General features: G+C 37.5%; 1 protein-coding gene and 1 long non-coding RNA gene across 8 annotated transcripts in view; one reads left to right on the top strand and one right to left on the bottom strand.

The window, feature by feature from the left end:
- Positions 1–10,041, top strand: part of LOC105738541 — a 66,107-nt gene extending 56,066 nt beyond the window's left edge. Inside the window, exons 2-3 of the long non-coding RNA XR_001114369.2 lie at positions 8,422–8,505; positions 9,541–10,041. This is a non-coding gene — a long non-coding RNA (uncharacterized LOC105738541). The remainder of the gene's footprint in view (positions 1–8,421; positions 8,506–9,540) is intronic.
- Positions 1–21,582, bottom strand: part of ZBTB20 (zinc finger and BTB domain containing 20) — an 807,544-nt gene that overhangs the window by 171,831 nt on the left and 614,131 nt on the right. The gene's annotated exons all lie outside the window — the stretch shown is intronic.

The raw sequence follows: 21,582 nt of genomic DNA, 5'->3' as shown, positions 1-21,582 counted from the left end.
GACATGATTTTAAAAAGTGTCAGCAGAGGCAAATTTTTAAAAGTACCAGATTTGCCAGGTCCTTCTCAAACCATAGATTCATTTTCAGTATATGACAGTGGCCTGAGCCGACACTTCAGGGGAAGTCCATTCGTCTATGACCAATGAAGCCCAAAGTACTCACTGCATGAAAGGGTTCCTTTCTTGTTTCTAAAGGCAATCAATTTTTGTCCTAGAGTCTGAAGGTTCATGGGCTTTCTTTTAATTTTGTCAGTCTGCACACGCATGGTTCCTCCTGCATGATTTGGTCCGGAGGAAGTGACCCACCCACAACGCCACAGAGCTAATTAACCCCACACTGAGCTTTTTTTTTTTTTTTTTTCTCATTTCACACATCCACTCAATGCTTTAAATGACCCAGCAGCAGCATGATCATATGATTTTTCCCCCTCAGTGAGGAAAGCATGGTGTTGGGAGGAGCAGGGATATGTCTGCCCTAATTCAAAACAGCAGTGTGATCCTAAAACATTATCTAATTGCATTGCATCTGAGGGTGCAAAATACTAAAAAATCGCTGAACGAATCTCTTTCATGTCATTCATTTAACTTCTTGCAGTGTCCATTTGAAGTAGCAAATAATACATAATAAACACTGAGGTAGAGAAGTTTGATCTATACTCAGAATGTTTAAAAAATATCCGATCTTACAGGGGGTAAAGGACCGAGAGCTCCTTCCCTATCCTGAATAGCTTCAAGAGAAGGGCCTTTTTTCCATTTGAAGGAACAGACTCATGTTTTTCCAGATTTATTTTTTCCAAAGGAAATGCCTTGAAGACTCTAAGATGATCTCTGTTTTCTAACTTTTCAAAAAAGAAAAAAGAAAAAAAAGTGAACATGATGATGGTGGGTGATTTAATGGAATCAGCTTGTCAACATGATGGAACTGAAAAAAGCTTCCATAGATTCTGTCCACACGCTAAAAAAAAAAAAAAAAAAAAAAAAAAAAAAAAAAAAAAAAAAAAAGCAACCTTTAACGTTATGTGTATAGTATAGAGTGGTTTTTGTCATGGCAAAGAAAAGAAATACAATTATCTTACGCAGTAAATGTAAGGCTCTGCTAAGAATCTCATTGGATAAATCATAGAAATACATCCTGGCCAGATAAATGGAGCCAGACAAGTTCTAGGTCTTGTAAGAAGCTTTCAAAAGAATCATCACATTGTAAGTCTGTCATCTCTGTAAGTGACAAGAAAAATTCTAGGCTATTTCCCTCAGTTCTACTAGTAACATGGCTTCAGAGTTTTAAAGATTTAGACATAAATGGACAAGAAAATGACTTCTGAATATCCCATCTTAGGCAAACTATCGGATTTCTCTCATTCTTATAAGTAAGTGTAGCAAATTGGTTCACCTTGGAAGGACTTGGTTAGAGATCATATATGTCTTATGTGAACTTTTAACCTCTCTTTCCTTTGCAAAGTGATTTATGCATACACTATTAAATACACAGGAATTCTATAATTCTTAGTTCAGTGAACAGTTAGTACAAGGGAAAATTTATCTAATATTTTAAATTTTTATTTAGTGTCTTAAATCCTACACTTTGGAACTGGAGACCTTATAGACAAGTTCTATAAGGTCTTCAGTGTGCTGAAAAACACATTTGCTACTGCTCCCTAAGCTTCTCTTAGGTAAGGCTGCCAACTGGGGTAAATTGATGGATAAAACTGGCTCAATAGGCAAAAAACAAAGGTCCAGTGAAGCACAGTTTATTTTTATTTATACTGGTCAGAAATATCACAGTTAACAAATAGCCTAAATCAGGCTCTTATATCTAGGCCTCCAGCCTTTGGCTGAAGTGTCTCATCTGGTAATTCTGAAAAAAAATAGGGTTGTTGTTGTGATTTCAAAGACTCTCCTGCCCATTAGACTTTTTCAGGCTCACTGATGCTTGGGACTCTAAAGCCTTTACTATGGTCTGTTAGATCAATAAAGTATGTCCCTTACTACTTCTCTGACTTCATCTTCTAACATTTTCAGGCAAAATTGGTCCAACAGACAATAAAATATGCTTACCTATGGGTGTAGACAGGAATAGGAATATGAATGGGGATTTAAAGGAACTAATTAATAAAAATTAGTTGCTTTATGCCCTTGTGTAATATCAACTCTTTTATGACAGCCTAATAAAGTTTCTGAACTTATCTTGAGAGTTGGCTAAGATAGGGGAGAATATACAAAGTATTTCCAACACCATGCATTCATTCATTAATTCAACAAATATTTTTCCGAGTCTACTATTGATTACTCTGCCAACTGGATTCTACTCCTGCCCTCAAGGACCTTCCACTCTCATGTATGTTTTGGAGAGTTTCTGTCTCTATTATCACTGACAGGTTATTAGCCCATTTTAGACAAGTTATAAATATAACCACCTGCCATGATGATTCCTCTTCTCGTTCTTTATTTGTTTTTATTCATTTGCCCTGTAACATCCATTAACCTTTCATGAATGACTTGACCCTTTGTGAGCTATATTATCAACTCAGCTAATTTTTATATAGATAAGAAACCCCTTCTCCACTCCCAACTACCTTTTCTTTCTCAAACAGCCATGAAAATATAAAAGTCTACCCAGAATTATTTAAGTTTTTGAAATGAGTCCTTACAATCTGATCTGAAGCACCATTTTTTTTTTCCTTTTTTTTTTTTGAAAGAGGGAATGGAGCCTCAGCCCCTAAGGTTCATATCTCAAGTTACAGGCAAATTACATACAAGTTACTGGTCTCCCAGACTTAGTACTCACCACTCTCTGGGGCAGAACAATTTCTGCATTGAACAGAGGACCATAATCTAGCTCAAGTAATGTCAATCTCAGAGAACAGTTAACCAAGTGCATGTTTCTGTTCCCTATATTCTCTTATAAGGAGTTACCCTCTCCACTATATTTTGGTATTTTCTGAACCTGGCTACCTTAGGTAAATGTCAGTGGACATGGTAAAAAGAACACTAACTCTTCCTCAATTTGTTAAACTTGTTTTTCTTCCTCATATGCTTTATAAACAAAAATGGGAAAATTTAATGTATGTATAGAGCAACAAATGTTCTCTCTGTTGCTTTCAGACATTTTTATCTTATATAAACAGTGGTGATGAAATTATAAATACCATTATTCTACCTCTATGTTAATACTCTTATTATCTTGCATCAACAGACGTGAACAAATACGTACATGACACCAATCAATCCCTTTTCTAAAAATGCAGTTTTTGTATTTCTAAACAGTGGAGGAAGAATTTAATGAATTCAACATGTAGTTTACCTATTTATATTTTGAATTTTAATAAAGTAAAACCAAATTATCGCTTATGTTCTTTCACACTTACATCAGCCATTAACACTCTCCATGCTGGCATGGGGTAGGGGGTGTGTAGAACTAATGGCAATGGGTCCAAGTCCCCTGTGTCAGGTGGTTAGGGGCTTGGCAGGCTGGAGAGGATGTTTAGATGCTGGGGCAGGATATTTCAACCTGCTTAACAGGTAAGAGATATTTTCTGGCAGTAAAAGGAATATTTTTTATAGAACAAATTGCTAGGGAGAGGTCATTTTGGGGCATTAGGTGAGAGAAATATCAAAACCAAATCTAAAAGCAGTCTAAGGGAACTAGGGAAAAGAAAATCACTACTTGTTCAATCTCCTCACTGGTTTCCCTTATTCCATAGTGTGCCTTCTCCTTCCATCTTCTAGCACTTCATACTCTTTTCTCCTCCATTTCTTCAGGTTTTCTTTCTCCTACCTCTTTATTATAACAAAAAAAGCATTTAGGGAGAATTTTAGGAGACAGGGAGACAAAAAAAAGAATTTAGAGAAGACATAATAACATACTGTATAAATATGTATGTATGTATGTGTTTATGTATGTGTGTATGTGTGTATATATAACAGATATTCGATTTACCAAGAAGGATAAACTGGGACTTTTGAGATTTAAAAAATTCATGGTATGTCTGGTCATATTAATCTCCAAACCAGCTGGTTTTTAGCATTGCTAGAGCTATAATAGAATCAGGAGTAGAAAACAAAAGGAAAAAAATAAAATTTTACAAAGGATTTATATTTGCAAAGGAAAGAGGACTTATTTAGAGTTGTTTATTGAAATTCCCCCAAAGCTATTTTTTGAACTTATACATTGACAACATCAAGAGAAGAAGCTTAGGAATTCTCATAGGGTTTAGGAACTACTAAACCTTGTGTATTATGTTCATCTCAGTCCACTCAAGCAAGAAAAGGATAACTAGAGCATGGTATCTCACAGTGCATAACATGGTTGGTTACTTTGCTAGGCTGACATATGGAGACAGGGCCCATAGGAGCAGGGCTTTTCTTATGAATATCAGAGAGAGACACCCAGGTTCATCTAAATGTATAGGGCATGAGGGATTAGTGGTACGGTGTTATCTGCAAAGTACCTAAAAGTGTTTTCTAACCAAGCACTAACTTCTTAGCCCAGTCTTCTTGGAGATTAAACAAAATCCAATAGTAAGTAATGGGAATACTTTATTTGGTCACTGGGTTGGGGAGGGTTGCTGAGACATATGACAACATTTAATCCATTAAGATAGGAGGAAATGAGGAGAAAGAGAAAACAAAGAAAGGGAGAGCGAGGGCCAAAAAAGAAGAGTGTCACCTCTGTAGACTCTCTAACAGAATAAATCGATAATCTTAAGAAAAGTAAAAGAGCATGCCTAGAGGGAAACCTCAGTACACTTTGGAATCCAAGGCAAAAAATAAAACAATTTGCCTCTTGTCAAGTTTATTACCATTGCCCCATGGGAGGTTCCTATTTATTCTGCTCTTACATGCACAGGTATTTCTTCTACTCTTACATTCTTTTCCTAAGGATTAGCATTCTGTGATAATGGTGGTAATGACAGCTGCCTTAAATTAGTGGCAAGTTAGGAATGAAACACTGACCACGAGGCTATGTTCTTGAATCCAGTCTATGCCCTGTAATGTGTTCGTTCTACTTTCTGCAGTTTCTCTGAGATCTGTGGCATAAGACTTGTTTTGTAAGGCCGGGCTCCTTATGGGGACACATATGGCTCCAGAAAACAAGTACTCTACTTTCTCACCCTGACTTTTTGGTTTTCTTGTTTTTTCCTCTTTTCTCCCAGACTATTATTTTCCAGTTTCTTCTCTACCAGTCTGGATGCCCATGGTTGTTAACTTCAGAAATACCTACCAGCTCCATCAATTCCCTCATCTACAGTTCTCAACTGTATTTACCTAGTTCTGGAGCTCAGATGAACCCACGTGTGTTCTCCTCAGCTTCCAGGCTGCTGATCCTTGCTAGAGAAAAAGCACAAAACCGTACAGCTTGATGCTCCTGCAGAATTACGGTTTCCAGCATAAGTTCGAGTTTCAGAATTAGTTTGCAATTTTAAAATTTGCTCCTAGTCAGTTTCCTTTTTCACTCCATAGTTTCATTCATTACTCTGTTTAACTGGTTATAACCCATCCCCTACCCTTCACTCTCAGCTACTAACCTTGCCTCCTTTTACATAGAGAAAACAGAGGCCATCAAATGGCACTTCCTATCACTCCACCTTTGCCACCAGTGAATCCACTTGTAACATTTCAGAGATCTTTCTGCCTAGCACTGATAACCTCATCCAGGATCTTATTATATCAGTTACTTTTCCTTTCTTTTGTATTTTCAATTTTCCTACTGCCTGCCAACATGCTTTAGCTGTCTTCATTTAAAGTAACAACAATAACAATGATAATAAACTAACAAACAAAAAACCATCTTTTGCAGACCTTATCTTTCCCTCTTTTGTGCCACCTTCAAGCTTCCTAAGCTCCCGTTTATTCCTCAAACCATTACAATCTGGTTTCTCTAGCTATGTTTCTAATTAAACCATTTTTTTTTTTTTTTTTTTTTGCCAAAGTCACCAAACACTTCTGAATTGCTAGCTTCCAAAATCCATTCTTCAACCTCATTGTTTTCTTTCTTTTAAAGGTCAGGTTCTCTGAGGTATAATCTACATACAATAAAATTCATCCTTGCTATACTCATTTACCATTCAGTAAGTTTTGCCTTATATGTTGGAGGCCTGTAAAATGAAGCCCAACCCCCAAGCCCCTTTGCTTCATATACAAATCCCTTTGGCACCTCTCAGCAGTCTTCCCCACATAACCCATTGTCTGGTGACACCACACTACTCAGCATTCAAGGATATATGCCATGTACATTCATGCCCCTTGGACTTTCTTTACGTTTCCTCTTTATAAACACATATGTCTTGGTATAACATAGTAAATGCTATTTAATATTACCACATCAATTTCCATATAGAATCATAAATCTAGATGTCATTTTGAGAAGCTGATGTTTTCCAAATAGAAGTCATCCATCAAAATGTTACTACCTGAAGATCTCTATTATTTTAGTATTATGAGTTGATTATGTTCCCTTAAAATTCGTATGTTGACATTCTGGCCCCCAATTCTTTAGAATATGAATATATGTGTGAATAGGGTCATTGAAGAGGTGATTAAGATGAGGTCATGCTGTAGAGTGGGCCTGTAATCCAATATGACTAGTGTACTTATAAAAAGAAGAAACTTAAACACAGACATGCACACAGGGAGAACATCATATGACGATGACGGCAGAGATTGGGGCTGATGCTTCTATAAGCCAAGGAACATCAAAGATTGCCAGGAAACCACCAGAAGCTGGGTGAGAGTCATGGAACAGATTCTCACAGCCTTAGAAGGAGCCAACCCTGCTGATACTTTAATCTTGAACATCTAGCTTCTATAACTGTGAGACAAACATTTCTGTTGTTTAAGCCACTCAGTTTGTGGTATTTTGTTACAAAGCCCCAGAAAACTAATATACTCAGTAAAAAAAAATCTTCGGTATATTGGAATCAGTTCTTTCACTCATCAGGTACTTACTGAGTGCCTACTATATGCTAGGCACTGCTCTAGGATATTGAATGAATGACTAAGAACTCCATCACATTACTGCATTTTTTGTTCCCTAATAAGTAATCAATCTATCAATCAATATATTAATAGATGAAATGCCTATCATTTATTTTTTCAGCAAATATTTGTTGAGTATCTACTATATGTCAGACATCATTCTAGGCACAGAGGATAACATTATTGGCAGATCAAGTTCTCCACCTTATATAGTTTAAATTCCAGTAGAGGGAACATACATTAAACAAGAAAACAAGTAAATAAGATATGTAATTTTACTCTGTTTCCGACACTGAGAGGCATAGGCATTTATCCTCTAAATCACTGAACAAAGCTTGGAACTAGATAGTGAACATGTTACTTCACAGTTTACGAAGTAATGAGGAAGACAATGAGGTCTCATACTAGAGGCACGTTAATCCACAGGCAGTGCACAGGCTTAAAGTGTTTGGGAAGGACATCCCAAAAGCTAGGTTTCTTAGTCAGTTCGTCAGTCATTCAACACATATTTCTTTTTTTTTTTTTCTTTTGACCAAATTTCTCTCTGTTGCCCAGGCTGGAGTGCTGTGACACAATCTCGGCTCACTGCAACCTCTGCCTCCCGGGTTCAAGCAATTCTCTGCCTCAGCCTCTCTAGTAGCTGGGATTACAGGCACCCACTACCATGCCTGGCTAATTTTTGTATTTTTAGTAGAGATGGGTTTTCACCATCTTGGCCAGGTTGGTCTTGAATTCCTGACCTCGTGATCCACCCGCCTTGGCCTCCCAAACTGCTGGGATTACACGTGTGAGCCACTGCGCCCAGCCATTCGACACGTATTTCTTAAGTGCTTACTGTGTACCAGGCCCTGCTGAAGATAGTAGAACTGTGGACACAGCCAACATGGTACTAATACCCACTGAGCTCACATTCTAAGAGGAAAAATCTGAACAACAAATCTCACAGTCCGTTCTTATCATATATCCTCATAAGAATACATAAAGGGGGTTAGGAGATTACCTGGGTCAGAGGACTGGCCCATGAGGGGTTTCCAAGGGGCCTTCCTTGAAGATGTGGTGCCCGGACACTGCTTTAGGGCTGGGGTATGGGTATTTGTTTGAGCAGGGTCATGAAGTCTTCGGTTTCTTCTTCCTCATCCCCTTTCAACCATGTACATACATTTCAAATACTTAAAAGCATTCTTCAAATATACTAAGAACACCAAGAACTAAACACAAGAGAAAGACTCTCCAGAGGAAAGGGGCCAAAAATAGAAGAGAAAAAAACCCCCTAATCTCACCATTTGTTTTGAAAACACCCAAAATGATTAAAACATATTATAAACTAAAACATATGAACTAATCACTTGCCAAGTTTCATTTTTAAATCAAAGCCGTTTTGAGGTTCATAAACTGAAAAAAGAATCTTCAAATATGAACTTGTGTTTTTCTTTTCTTGGCCCTCAGTTGGCTTGAAGCATTTGCTGTTATGCTGTGTGGAGAGAAGGGGAACCTGCTAGTTAGGAACATGTGGCATATATGTACTAGAAGGTAAGCTCCACGAGATCATGACTCTTCACAGTGGTATCCCTGGTAAGTAGAAGAGTGCCTGAAAGATAACAGGGGCTCAATAAATACCTGCTGAATGATCAACTAGTGAATATTCTGGGCCTTTTAAGGGATTCTCCAACTCTCTTTTCTTACCCAAGCTGCATCTTGCTTTAGGCCAGTGGTTCTCAACCTGGGGCTACTTTTTGCCCCCAGTCAGGGGACATTTGTATTCTTTGTTGTCACAGTCAGAGAAGTTCCTACTGGCATTTAGAGGGTAGATGCCAGGGATGCTGCTAAACATCTTACAGTGCATAGGACAGCCCTGTTCCACGAAGATTTATCTGGCCCTAAAGGTTAACAGAGCCAAAGTTATGAAACTCTGATTTACGCCCTTTGTTTCTACTGGGCTGTACCTGGGAGTCAGATCCTCTGCATATTTGGAATGAAGTTCAGTCCTAAAGGAAGCACCCCAGAAAAGCCTCATTGCTTCATCCTCATTCCCTTCAAGTCCTAATAGAACTGCCCCCACTGTGAGGCAGGCTCAGAGAGAGCCAATTTTGCCTTTTGTGCTCCCTGGGTCAACAATGCAATTGCTAGGGAAATCATCTGAAAAAGTCTGTCTCTACAATGCAAGTGAATAATTTTTACAGTACATTGATAATTTCTCTGAGCTTACCTAAGCATATATACTAATTTAGTAAAATTCTCTTGTTTACAAACTAGTCATGTATCTGCAGGAAAAAAAAATCTCCAAGTTCAACCAGTTTATCCATGTCTGCTCAGGATCAGTATACGAATCTAGCTTTATTCATGATAAATAAGATCAAGAATTCCATCAAACCCCAATAATGTGCCTTTAGAGAGACTGGGCTTATAGCATTTCCTCTGCCGCCTTCCTTGCCCTGCATATTAATATACAGGTATCTGATTCCAGTTTCAATGGGGAAACTTCTGTCGTGCCAGAGGAGGGCATGCGCTGATTTCCCCACTCTGATGGTTGCTCCAGTAATCTTGGTGTTGTGGCATGTTTCCCAGTTACCATAGAGACTGCATACACTAAGAGTGCAGCATTGTGATTGGTGGGAAAGATACATTTTGCAGAAGCTTTTCTGGAGAGATAAAGGTAAGACACAAGAAAGAAAGTGAGACTGCCAATAAAGGGGCAGAGCACAGAGAAGTCCCAAACAACCATACATTCTAGAAAACTGGGACAGCAGAGATTACAACTACTAATATAAAACTACATAAACTGTTCACTCAATGGCTGCCTGTCAGGAAAATTTCAAGTATAAGCAGACAGAACAGACACAAGATATTCTAGAATAAAAAGGTAAACAAGTAAACCTACTGAGGTTATAGGGGTGAGAAAAGGGGAATGGCAAGAAAACATTTAAAAATGATTCAATGCTAGAAAAAAAAAGAATCTCAGAGAGCAATAAAATTTAAAGTTACATTTCTGTAGGATGGCTGACTTACAGAAAGGCTGACCTTTGGGGAATTATTTAAATTCTGAGTACCTCTGCTTCCTTCCCTATGAAAAAGAAAAAGAAAAAAAGAATAAAGATGGAAATAGAAAGAATAAAGATGACTTCTCTTTCACTGTTTAACAGGAGTCTCTTTAAACATCTCAATCATTTGACATTATATCAGTTGAATATGATGTACCCCCCCAAACAAAAATCAGACAAAAACACTTAAAGGGGGTGATAAATAGGGGGACATCATTAACAATGCAAATGGACTCATTCCATAGTTTCTTAGAGTAATGAGTCAACTGACTACGTGATCTCATGCACAGAATTTTGTTCGGCATGCAATTTTGAGGTATACAATTACTACAGAAATCAAGATATACCTGCAGTGTAAAGGGTAAATCATAGGCATTTTAAAGGAAAGCTGGGGATAGGATGTGTGTTGGTTTGAGGGCTGAGTGGGAGTGGATTTAAGAGAAAAATCAGTCTAGAAAAATATCACATAAGTAAGTGTAAGTTCCTCGATATTCAGGTCTGTATCCTGTAATGCTTTATTAAACATATTTCAGACTAATATGTCCATTGCCTACTGGACATTCATATCTCCCTGTTTTTAAATACCTTTCAAATCTGTATCTTGAGCCATTACTTCTCTCTTGACCTCTAACCCTTCATATCAAATGAATTACTAGACAATGACAATTAGATATTCCAAAAGCATCCTAAATTCAACATGTCAAAGCTGAACTCATCTTTTCCTTCAAACTTTCTCTTCCTCCTATGTTCCCTACGTGAGTAAATATTAATAGTATTACCATTCACCCATCTGCCAAAGTTCCATACCTAGGAATCACGGTTGCTTTTATCTCACCTTCAAATAATCACCCGTGCATATAGATGTGCAATTCTAATAACCAAAGGAGGTCTTTTTTGAATAGAAAGCAATATTTACAGTTAATTGCGTTTTGAACTAATATTAATTTATTAAACTTACACATTTTAAAAGCCTAGTTTTCTTTATACCTTTACCTGTTAAAAACACACATATATTTTTCTATGTCTTAATATAGCAATTTTTGCATAAAATAAGAAAAATTACTTTCAGGAAGGGTGAGATTACTAGACAAAAAATTTGGGACCTCAAACTATTTCAACTGTCAGTCAGAATGTTAAAAGAATGAGACTTAGGGTCTGATCTGGGAACACCTTTCAAATGATTTTGGCAAGGTCACCAGTAGACACATTGAATATTTTTATAGTCACTCTGACAATGAGAAATTTTAAGTGCATACCCTACAAAGGAAATTTTACAATCCATGTCCTCTATGTTTAAGTTTCATTCTTATCTAACTCTTTTATAATCACTTTCCACTTTATAACCTGATAAAGGTAGACAGTATTTTGTGTCTCCACTAACCAGGTTTCTTGCATCTAGTGCCCTTTCACTTCATAATGTTTTTCACATTCCTACCTCTCTCATCCCCATTGCACCCCATTAGCTCAGAGCATCATTATCTGTCACTTGTAATACTGCAACAGTACATTGTACTATATTTTCTTAAGTTTCTGAGTCTTTGCACATGTCACCACCTGTGTCTAGAACACCCATATTCCCTGATAAACATTTGCTGAATGAAAAAAAAAAAGTTAATAAATGCTTTGGATGTTGCTGCTTTGGGTGCTGAACAGAAATAGTAGCCTATCTAATATTCTGGATAAGCCTGCATAAAGCACTCTTACTTTCAAAATTAATTTTGAAGAATAAGAAAATTTTGCCATGGAGAATCATGGAGCCTATGCCACAATATTATGTTTTGCATTTAATAAAACACCTCCAAACCCAGGGAAAGAATCAGTTATTATTTCCTTCAATTCATACAACAAATATTTACTGAACACTCTCTAAGTGCCAGGCTCTGTACTAGGCACTGAGGATTTCTTAGAGCATAGAACAGGCAAAAAACAAACAAAACCCAAAAAACCTTACAATCATGGGGCTTATATTCCATGGCAAGGGGAAATAAATGTATAAATAAAATATATATTTTGTCTGAAGGCAGTAGGTGCTATGAACCAAAAGGGGTGGAAAGTTAAATGTTAAATACAGTGGTTATGAAAGGCCTTACTTAGAAGTGAAAATTGAGCAAAGACCTGAAGATGATAAGCAAACAAGCCTTATCTGGGGGAAACATTTAAGGTGGTCAGAAAAGCAAGTACAAAGGTGAAATCATGCATGGTAGGTTTGAGGTTGGGAAGGGGTCAATGAAGGTTGAGGGGAGTGAGCTAGGGTGGAGTGCTAAATGAAGACAGAGAGGTAATGGGGAAATTGAATATGGAGGGTCTTGTGAACTATTGCAAAGGCTTTTCTTCCAAGTGAGATGTTGAGCCATTAGAGAGTTCTGAGCAGAGAAGTGATGTGGTCTGACTGAAATTACATTACATATATTGCAAAGCATCACTCTGGCTATCATTTTGAGAATAGACTGTGAGTGGTAAGGCCAGAAGCAGGGAAGATAATTAGGAGGCTATTGTAATAATCCAGGTAAGAAATGATAGTTGCTTGGATTAGGGTAGTAGTGGTGATGAAGATGAGGAGTGGCAAGATTCCGGATTTATTCTGAAGGTAGAGCTGCAGGATTTGTTCAATGGTTGGGTTTGTGAGAGAAATACAGGTCTGAGAGAGAAATAAATTTTTGATTTGAGCAACCCTAAAGGTGGAGTGTTATTTACCAATATTGGGGAGGCTATGTTTTTGCTTGGCAAAATAAGGAATTCCATTTCTGGCATGTCAAGTTTGAGATGCTCATTAGACAGACAGTGGAGATGTTGAACAGGCAGCTGAATATGTGAGCCTAGAATTCTGGGTAAAGGCCTGCCTGGACTAGAGATAGAAGCTTGCACCATAAGCTTGGGTGCAAATATTAAGAGAGTGAATGGAGCTGAAGAGAAGAGCTTCAAAGATTGAGCTCTGGGGCCCTCTAATGTTTACCTGCTTGGGAAATGAGAATATGCTAGCAAGAGAGACTGAGGAGGAGTAGACTGTGAGGTAGGAAAAAAATCAGGAGAGTGTGGTAGACTGAACGCCAAGTGAAGAAAGTGTTTTAATGGAGAATGAATAATGGGCCATGTAAAACGATTCTGAGACATCAGGAAAGACAAAGACCGCCAACTGGTTAATGGATTTAGCAACATGGAAGTCATTGGTGACCTTGGCATCAACAGTTTTACTAGACTGGTAGGTGCAAAAGCTAACTAGAGGCGCAAAAGAGAACCAGAGCATGTGATTACAGGCATTTCTTGAGAAGTTTTGCTGTAATGGAAATCAAAGAAATGGGACAGGAGCTGCTAGGGAGTACGGTTTATAAGGCTATTTTTAGGATGAGATAAATTACATCCTAAAAATGGTTTATATGGGTATTTTATATGGGTTTGGTTTATATGGGTATGGTTTATAAGGGTATTTTTAGGATGAGATAAATTACAACGTGTTTGTATATTGACAGGAAAGATTTGATAGAAGGAGAAAGTTTGATAAAACAGAAGAAAGATGTGAGCTTTTTCAGGAGCACTGTTTATGCATGCACAAGAGGAGACAGATTTCTAAGGCACAATGAGGGATGGGCTGAGCCAAGGGTACACAGAGTTTATCCACAGTTGTAGGAGAGAATGCAAAATACATGGGTACAGATAAAGATGGGAGGGTAGGTGTGCTGGACAGCAAGTATTTGTGAAGTTCTCTTTTGATGGTTTCTATTTTTTCAGTGAAGTAGAAAGAAAGGTTCTAAGTTGAGCATAAGGATGGGGGAGGAGGAGTTAGAAATTTGAGAGAGGGAAAAATATGAAATATTCTTGTACAGATATGGAAGAGTAAATGACAAGGAAACATTATATTTGCTGGGCAGCATTAAGGGCCTCCTTGAGGGATCATGAATTTAAATTGAGAGTCATATATTTGCTTGTGTGTTTTTCTCCAGCCACATTCGGCTGGCACACAGGCATGAAATAGATGGGGAGTTGCATATGATCAGTATAGTTGAGATTTGTCAAGAGAGCACAGTGAAGCCAGAGAAGGTCAACGGTGTTAAAGGCGCATGCAAGGAAATGATTAAAATCATTGTCCATGGAATCTACGCTATATAACGAAGTGAGCATATGAGAAGCTATGGGTAAAATCAATGAATTAGGGGCCCTAGTGGGCTTAAGGAATTGGTGTATTAGGGGTAACAAAAGGATTGAACTACCAAGACATTAGGCTGTGGTTGGAAAATGGAATGATTGAAATTGAGATTGTGGAAGATTATAATTATTAGTAATTAAATCATCAAAAGTGTAGCCATGGGAATGAGTAGCTATGGCAGAGTGGAGTTTCGATCATGAGAAGTTCAAGAAATTGAGAGGAGGTATTAGAGGGAGTGTGTATTCACACAGTGAATGACCAATAATTGTAATGGGGTAGAAATGGAAAGAGTGTTAGTGAGTTAGGGGCTAATGTTTTCAAGGAATTGGGAAACTTGCCTGGTAGACAATTGCATCAAGAGGGAGTTATGGGAACACCGAGCTTTTCTACTACCTCCTCAATGTTTCCTCTCTCTCACTTTCCATCTTTCCAGCTTATATACTGGCATTACAAACTTTAATTTCCTAGACTAGGTAGCTACACATCACGTGTGTCTTCCCTTTCTTCTCCCTATTCAAATTATCTCCAAGTCTTAAGAATTTCCAATTTTTTTTTCTGAGATGGAGTCTCACTCTGTTGCTCAGAATGGAGTGCAGTCATGCCATCTCGGCTCACTACAACTTCCGCCTCTCGGGTTCAAGAGATTCTCCTGCCGCAGTCTCCTGAGTAGCTGAGATTACAGGCACACACCACCACACCTGGCTAATTTTTGTATTTTAGTAGAGACGAGGTTTCACTATGTTGGCCAGGCTAGTTTTGAACTCCTGACCTCAAACAATCCACCTGCCTTAGCCTCCCAAAATGTTGGGATTATAGGCAAGAGCCACTGCGCCTGGCCTCCAATTTTGAATACTCTCCACTCTCCCCCTTTGGGGCTATCACTACTCTAGCCTGTCACTCTCTATTTTATCACTCAGATTAATGTTCTTCATGGCACTAATCGCTCTCTAAACTTAACTTGTTCATTTATTTGTTTGCTTTTTTGTTGGGGGGGTGTCTATTTTCCCTCATTAAATATAAATTTCATGAGGGGAAAAGTTTTGTTTAATTTGTGCCTGGAACATAATATGCCCTCAATAAATACTTTCAGGATTAATTAATAAATGCCCCCCATAACATGCTGATGAATCCTTATATTCTTGGGTTCACATAACAGCTTTGCTTTACTATCCTACCAGCTTCTCCCTCCTTTCCTGCTCAAACCATCCATTTCACCCTGTAAAGTCATTTCACTACTCCCCCAAAACACCATGTTCATTTCTATCCAGATGATTTCGTATTTCTCCCTTGTTTATGTCTATTCCCCACATGCCAATTCTTTGAGTCCCGGCTTAGGTCTTATTTCTCAGATGGTTTTTCCATGATTACCATGAGGCCTGCTGATTTCTCCCGCCTCTAAAATCCTGCTATCCCTAATAACATCAGCTACTTTGTATTTTCTAACTGTTTCATGTGGGTTATTCTTAACTTTTCACTTTAATATAGGTTTATTTTTGGCCTGAGGATCCTGACTTACATCTACAGTATACTCAGTAAAAACTAACATAGTGTAGGGCAGATAACGGGTATTCAAAAAATACTATGGCCTCCTTGGATAGTTTCATAGACTTCCATCTTCCTCAACAAACATTTTCTACCTTTTATTGTGCTGTAAGCTAAATCTAACTATTCTTCCTGCTCTTTGATACTGTCTTCGAGACCAGAACCAACTCCTATGTCCACTACACAGAATTCTACACCCTTGCACTGCAATTCCCACAGCTAAATTGTTGTCATTGCCATTATTGTTCCTGGATTCTCTTGGCAATCTTAGTATATTCAAGGCATAGCTGCCAAGATCATCATCCTCCTTGATTGTTTGGATTCTTTATTTTTTTTAAATCCCTGCATTTTTTCCATCAAACTTTAAGTGTTCCTGTGGGATTTGTTTTTCCTCGGCTCCATCCTTGGCCTGGTTCTTCTCCACCTTCTTATGTTCGGTCACTCGATTTGCTCTTTGTTTCATTTGAGGGAATCAGCTTTCACATCTTCTTTTAAACTACCTTGCATATTTAGAATATTTTCTCAAATAATATAAAATTTATAATATTTATGAATAAATGACACAATGCCAAGATATTCTGTCTCTTCTTTCAAATAACATCTGAAGATGCACCTGCACTAGTGAGTTCTATATTTAAGATATTGAATAAGTATCATTCACCCATCTGCTTTCATTCTGTCCTGCATTTTTTAGGACCTGCTTCAGAGTTGTATTTTGAGGTCTTTTGGATGGGGAACTGTCTGGCATAGTTCACAAACTGGCCTTTGCTCTGTGTATTCATGTTCCTTTGACAAATAATAATAATAATAGCCCACTGTGCATTTTTACATTCCACTCATAAATCCCTGGAAAAAGAAAAACTAACAACCAGGGATTATAATAGAAACACAGAAACAAAACTAACCTCTTACCAGGTTTTGCTACAGTAACATATACTTCCATAGACCTATATTCTAACAAATAATTACCTACTTAAGTCATTTGTAAATTGTTCCTTTGCCAACATTATGTATAATAGCAAATGCCTACGTGGTTTATAGGACAGGGAAAACAACTAGAACATTACAGCTATGTGGGGGATCAGTGCAAAAGCGGCAATATAAGAGGTTTACTCTGTTGGGTGCACAGTTTGGAAGAATTAGTCTCACAAGTAGAACTACTTGACAGAATATATGCCTGCTCTCCAGCTCCCCCTTCTCCCCCCTCCAGATCTTTTTCCAATAATGGAAGAAGACTTACTTTCTTTCTTCAAATCCAGGTGGGAAGTGTATCATTTTGCGTGAAAAATCTGTTTTTCTTTGAACATAACAAATGGTCTGATTGAAGCTGCTCTATGAAAACGGCAGCGTATCTAACGAGGGAGGTGGGAACTATAGTTTAATGGGTGGAGCACCTCCATATTTAGCTGCAGACGAGCCACATTTAACTTTAAAAAAAAAATAAAAATTTAAAAAATAAAAGAAGGCCAAAAAGTAATGATTGTCTTGTTACCGCAGTGGCCACTAGATGGCAGGTCCAAAAATCTGATTGGAGCCTCACAGGAGGGCAAATCTTAGGAAGCAGAATGTTTCTGGCACTCAATCCAGTGTTGGTTCATCAATAAGCCTTGGCAGTTTGCTAAAATATCAGGTGGGTAAGACAATATCCATGTTATTTCAAAGGGCTGAAGGGGGCAGGAAGCCCTTTGGTATCTAGGTTTGTAGAGTATTGTCATCACATACTCACACACCCAGATACTGCTACACCTTTGGACTTCTGTCCACGGACATTCTAGGAGCTGGTTTTTATATATGTTCAGCTGTATTCCATTATCTAATGGTCTGTGCAATACTGAGCCATAATCTCAGGAGTGTAAAAGGTAGTTGTCTAATCTGCCTCCATGGAAACAAATGAAGGAGGCTGTCAGACTAGGGTAAGGGTACATACAGCTGTACTGTATTTAACAACATAGTTACCAGTAATTGCAACTTCATGTTAAATATGTGTATTTCCTATACTGGAGGCTGACCATACATTCATGTTAATTGTTTTGAAAAAGAGAATGTTGATATAGAAGACTTATTATTTAATAGGATAAAATAACTAAGGCCTATGATTAAAAATGAAATGAGTAAATTTAGAACAAATTATTTGTTGTACACAGTAGAGTTTTCATTTTCTTTTACTATGATGGGAGACTTCTAGATGTGGGTCTTATGAGATTATAAAGAAGTCATTCTTGGACCAATTATTCTGAAGATAGATTGTGTCTTTCCCTTCATAATTTTTTTTTTTTTTGGTTACTAGATTATCCTGATAAAAGTGATTTAACTACATGGACACTGCCTACTTTTCTTTATCTTTTAATTAAAGGACTGACCTTATGATTTTTAAAAGTAGAGAATCACAAGCTCTGAGATAATTTATCATTCTCACTAAAGAAAATGTGTTCTAGAGTCAAATTTATTTTTGTACAAGAGCTGTGACATGCATTTTGATATACATTTAAGCATCTATGCCAATTAAAATATTATAACAATAAAAGCAACAAAAACTCAATTATAGCCACGCAACTCAGTCATCACTCACCTTTTGTTCCCTTTTTCTTTGAAAATTTAGATAGAATAATGGTAAACATGTTGATTTCATCTATTCTTGCTCTGTATACTTGGACTGCGAAATGTCTACATGAGACACAGGAAGAAGAGGGCACTGGTCTTCAGGATAAAAAACAAAAACAAATTTTTCCTAAGGAAGGAATATGGGCTATATTGAATTATGATAGAAGATGTTTTAAATCAGTACTGTTTTCCTTTAGTTTGAAGTAAAATTTAAAATGAGATGACTGAAATAATTTATGATAAAATATCATGGTTATTTCTACATATTTAAGGTTTAAAAATGCTCGAACTTATACTTTCCTCATAGAAAGAGCACTGGAATGGGTAACTGAGAGGTCTGGGTTCTTTTCTGGCTTTGCCAGTGACTGTGTGAGATCCAGAGAGCATGACCTCCCCAGGCTCCTCACTTCTGAAATGGGAGGGTTTTGAGGACAAAGTCTCCTCTGCTTCAACATTCAATATCCAAGTAAGTAAATGGCTACGTATTGCAGATTTTTTTCCCTCAGAAATAGACTAATTTCCTCAGATGAAAGAATAATACTGTTAAGAAGCTGATGTTGAAAGCTAACATGTCCCTACCAACACTGAGGGCTCTACCCATGCAGGTGAAGCTAGAACTTGTTCTTCCTTCAATCCCCCCTTTCCCTATTCTGCACCACTCTTCCACACACTCCCCCATCGTCTTTAAGTCTAAATTCTACCTGAGAGGTCCTCTGTGACCTCTAGGTAGTTACTTGCTAATTATTACTAATTATTCAATAACTGTTTTACTTTTCCTCTTGAGCACATAGCTAAGCTCCATTTCCCAGCCTTCTCTGCAGATAGCTATGGCCCTGTGACCAAATTCTGGTGAGTGGGATGTTGGTGGAAGTGACATACGCTGCCCCAGGCCTGGTCCTTTAAAAGCTCCTGTGTAATCATTGCTCTCTCTTCACCAGATTTCTGGCTGGATGTCACACCCACAGCAATCTTGGAAGCTATGTACTGAAGAGCCTCTGTCAACCTGGGTCCCTGACCAGTCTTTACATGAGGAAGAGAGAAACTCATGTTGAAACACTGAGATTTGGGAATGTGCGTATTATAGAAGCTAATGTTACCTTAACTAAGAACACTCCTAAAGCAGAAATTTGTTCTCCCTCCAAGACATTATGTCTCTTTTACCACGTTTTCCACCTTTAATAATTTATTTACTGATACGTAAGCTCCTTGAGGATAGTACATTTGTTTCACTAGTGTCCCCACAGAACTCTAGTTAGTTGAATGAATTCAGAATAGAACATAGCTGGTTTGGAAAGTATAGAAGGTACAGAAGGTAGTAAAAGCAGTTTGATTTTTAAAAATTCTAGCTTTGTGTTTTATCCTATAATATTTAGGTAGAAGGTAGGGATGATGGGTTGGGGTTTTGTTGGTGTGGAAATGTATTGTGACAACCATAGCCTTTTAATATATTTTGTGTACTGCATCCCCAATAAACATGTTTTCCAAATAAAGTGTAAAGTCTTTTTCTAAATGCTGTATGGCTTGTCTTTTTTATATATTTGTGTAAAGAAATTCATAGTAGTAATTCTCTGACACTGAGTTAAAGGAAGTCCTTTTTTTTTCACAATTGTGTGAAAACACAATTATGTGCTGTATAATGACATTTGAGTCTACAATGGACCACATATCTGACTGTGGTCCCGTAAGATTATAAGATAACTGAAAAATTCCTAATGCCTAGTGATGTCATAGCGATCATAACATCATAGCACAATTACTTTTTAAAACATAAATTTAGTGTAGCCTAAATGTACAGTGCTTATAAAGTCTACAGTAGTATACAGTAATGTCCTAGGTGTTCACATTCACTCATCACTCACTCATTCACTCACCTAGAGTAACTTCTAGTGCTGCAAGATCCATTCATTGTAAGTGCCCTATAAAGGTGTACACTTTTGATCTTTCATGCTGTGTTTGTACTGTACCTTTTCTACGTTTAGATACGTTTAGATACATGAAGACTTGCCATTCTGTTATTATTACTTACAATATCCAGTACAGTAACATGCTGTACAGGTTTGAAGCCTAAAAGCAATAGGCTACATCATATAGCCTAGGTGTGTAGTAAGCTCTATCATCTAGGTTTGTGTAAGTACACTCTATATTGTTCACACAATGATGAAATTGCCTAATGATGCGTTTCTCAGAATGTATTCCCTTTGTTGAGCAACGTGTGACTACATTTTGAAAAGTCAAAATAATACTAAAGGGAGGGACAAGTGAAGAGCTAACTTGAGAAATCTAAGAACTAGGTAATTTAAAAAAAGTGTTTTTAGTTACATAGGGTTTTTAACATCATTATCACCTATGAAATTACAGGTATTAACTACTATCTCAAAATGATCACCGCCCTTTTGATACTTTACTCACAGTGTCATGGCTGACCTCTTTTGAGTCAAGTTTATTGGACATTTTCAGTTTTATTTTTTAATTCTCCTCATCACTGCCCCTCCCTGAAATACTTCATCCCTGGTTTCCTTAATAAGACTGGCCTAATTTCCCTATTCTCTATCTCTAGTTTTCTCTCCTCTTTTGTTTGGCTCCTCTTTCTCATCTATTCTTTAAGTATTAGAATTTCCTAGTGTTCTGCTTTGAGTTTTTCTTTCTCTCATAACTTTTCCTTGAGTCGTCTTATCTAGTCTTATGGCTTTACCTACTACGTCCTCACAGATAACTCCCGACTCTCAATCTTTAGCCCAGATCTTCCTTTGGAGCTTCAAAACCTGTATTGCCTACAGTATCCTGGGCATTTTAAGAAAATCTAAATATTTTGTGCCACCTTAAATTCAAGTCCCAAACCAAAAGCACTCCTTGCCCTTTCAAGTCAAACCTTCTTCCTCCTGTGTTCCAGCTCTTGGTAGATGACATCAATTTAGAAACATTAAACTCTCCTTTTCTTTCTTTCTTTCTTTCTTTCTTTCTTTCTTTCTTTCTTTCTTTCTTTCTTTCTTTCTTTCTTTCTTTCTTTCTTTTCTTGTCCCTTATCTAAATTATCTAATTAAGTTCTAAATCCTGTAGTGTTTTTATAGTCCACTTGAGATTTTAGCCTAAGTTTAAGGACTAGATAAGTGAAGACAGATTAAAAATAAGACTTCTTTTAACTCAGTGTCAGAGAATTACTACTATGAATTTCTTTACACAAATATACACAAAAGGCAAGACATACAGCATTTAGAAAAAGACTTTCATACCCTTCCATCATACCAGAGTTCCATTATCAGCCTGAAGAGAACCAGGAGAGCTGTC

Source organism: Nomascus leucogenys, chromosome 21 (assembly GCF_006542625.1).
Source record: "Nomascus leucogenys isolate Asia chromosome 21, Asia_NLE_v1, whole genome shotgun sequence".
In the NCBI taxonomy this organism is placed as follows: domain Eukaryota; kingdom Metazoa; phylum Chordata; class Mammalia; order Primates; family Hylobatidae; genus Nomascus; species Nomascus leucogenys.
Note: the sequence above shows the minus strand (reverse complement) of the source record. Positions and strands in the feature narration are given on the sequence as shown.